Source organism: Meleagris gallopavo, chromosome 22 (genome assembly GCF_000146605.3).
Source record: "Meleagris gallopavo isolate NT-WF06-2002-E0010 breed Aviagen turkey brand Nicholas breeding stock chromosome 22, Turkey_5.1, whole genome shotgun sequence".
Taxonomy (NCBI): domain Eukaryota; kingdom Metazoa; phylum Chordata; class Aves; order Galliformes; family Phasianidae; genus Meleagris; species Meleagris gallopavo.
Genome location: NC_015032.2, coordinates 5,454,372 through 5,456,582, shown reverse-complemented (window position 1 = coordinate 5,456,582; position 2,211 = coordinate 5,454,372). Strand labels below are relative to the sequence as shown.

Below are 2,211 nucleotides of genomic sequence, written 5' to 3'. Positions count from 1 at the left end.
TACACACGTGTGCAACACACACACACACACACACACACACACACGGTTGCACACCAGCACCGCTCGTGCAACGCATCACCTGCAGTGGAGGGATCCCAGGGCGGGGAGTTTGCAGATGGAGGGGGCTAAGCAGCACTGCAAAAAGCACGGAATGTGCCCAGGGAATGTCCTCATAGGGTGCCGGCCATGTACCCCCAGCCAGCCCCACTGGGACCACAGGACAACACCAGGCTGCGGTCTGCAGCACAGAGATCCCCAGCACCACGTTATTTATTTCCCTTTTCCCACTGCCACCGTCTGCATGCGCTCTGCTTCTCTTTGACCTGAAACTGGACCCAGGCCCGAGCCCCAGCAGTGACCTGCTGGCAGGAGCGTGCTTTGAGCCGTGTCGTCAATGAGACGTGTGCTATTCCTGCCTTTGGAGCGGTGCCTGGAGATGGTGGTGCGGATGTAAATCCCGACTGATAGCGGGTGGGCTGCTGAAAGCTGCCGGGAAGATCTGTCCGTCACATTGTCATTCCCTTCAGCACATTCCCATGCCTCGAGCACCTTCACGAGCTCGCATATGACAGCGTGAGATGATGCTCAGATGCTGCTGCCAGCACCGGGTGGGCTCACAAGCCCATTCCCTACACCCTGAGACCCCCACGCCTCCTCCCCCGTGAAACAAATCCCGCAGCCACTCTTGGCTCCATGCAATCCACAGCACTGGGGCAAAGTCCTTGACGGTCACATCAACAGCAGCTTTCTACCACCATGACATCAACAGGGACTTTCTGTGAAGTCTCTGTGAAATTCAGTCAAAACACAAAGGTTCTAAGAGGGTGCATGGGGGTGCAGAAATAAAGGGGTGCACATGGATTTCTGTGCAGCTGAAGGCTGTACAAATCCAGGTGCTGGTGAGGGCTGCTTGGCTCTGGCCCTGCTGCTCAGCGGGGCAGTGACAGGTGACAACTTCATCCTTCCCTCAACACCTTCTGCATTAAACAAAAGGCGATGTTAAAATTAGCCTCTGGATCATTTTTTAGCCGTTTCCTTCCATGCTTTATTTTTATTTTTCATTTTCTTCCACGTGCCCTGGGAAAGCTTTCTGCCTGGATTAATTCGTTTAATTTGGCTGATGCTGACCTGCTCCTCCCGAAGTGAGTCTGAGGGTCGCCCGCCTCTTTTGCTGCCTTATGGATGCACACCACTCTATTATGTTTTGTTTGCAGTGAGGGATGTGTGTGCTGTGTGGCTGTGACCGCCCTCCCAGCTCCTCTCCTGCGCTGTGTCAAAAGGCAGAGTCTTCCCAGCACAGCATCCCTGGGGATGCATCCAGAACTGGGCTGAGAAAAGAACGGAATTAAAAATAAATGTAAGTGCATCCTGACACGTTAACCACATTTAGAGAGGTTTCAGTGCCAACCCACTCGGCGCTCAGATACAAGTAGGTCACAGGACGCAGATTGTCCCGAATCAGCAGGAAAGGATGGATGTGGAGCAGGCGGGCAGGAGGGAGAGGGGATGGGAGGAGAGCTCTGCGCTCTGCTGCCTCTGCCACTCGTATTTCCTTGGGAAGAACAGAAATGATGATGGTTTGCTCCTGAGCTCTGCATTTTGGGGCACCCGGCTCCCATAGTGATGAGGCAACGGAATGTGCATGGTCTGTGTGCAGACCTGCTGTGATCCCATGGTTAGATGGGGCAGCAGCCATGGGGCCAGCGAGCCTGCAGCCATCAGGAGGACATCATGGTTGGATGAGGGAGAGGGGACATTGGAGGGGGTCCTGCACCTTGCTGCTTTGGCTGTGCTGCTCCGCTGCATTCCCTGGATGGGGATTGGGATGTGCAGCCCCAAACCTGCAGCCCCAAATCCTGCACTGAGATGATGGGATTGGGATGTGCAGCCCCAAACCTGCAGCCCCAAATCCTGCACTGAGATGATGGGATTGGGATGTGCAGCCCCAAACCTGCAGCCTCAGATCCTACCCTGGGCTGGCAGCTGCCCCATATCTACAGCCCCAAATCTGCCCCGGGCTGGTGAGGCTGCAGCATCCCCAGGGAAAGGAGAGGAGGGATGGAGACGACCGCTACCAGCCCAGGAGCACAGCGAGGAGAGAGACAGCCAAGGTCAGACAGCCCTGCCAAAATGCAGAACGAAATCTGCGGGAGAGCCGGAAATAAATCAAAGAAGAGGGAAGGGAGGAGGGAGAGGGGCAGGGGTGGGACG

The 2,211-nt window shown here is 55.7% G+C and overlaps 1 long non-coding RNA gene across 1 annotated transcript; it reads left to right on the top strand.

The window, feature by feature from the left end:
* The first annotated feature begins 6 nt into the window (after nucleotides 1-6).
* On the top strand, nucleotides 7-1,020 carry LOC116217377. Its single transcript, XR_004161835.1, has 2 exons — nucleotides 7-442; nucleotides 528-1,020. It is a non-coding gene; the product is annotated as an uncharacterized LOC116217377 (long non-coding RNA).
* Nucleotides 1,021-2,211: the final 1,191 nt, after the last annotated feature.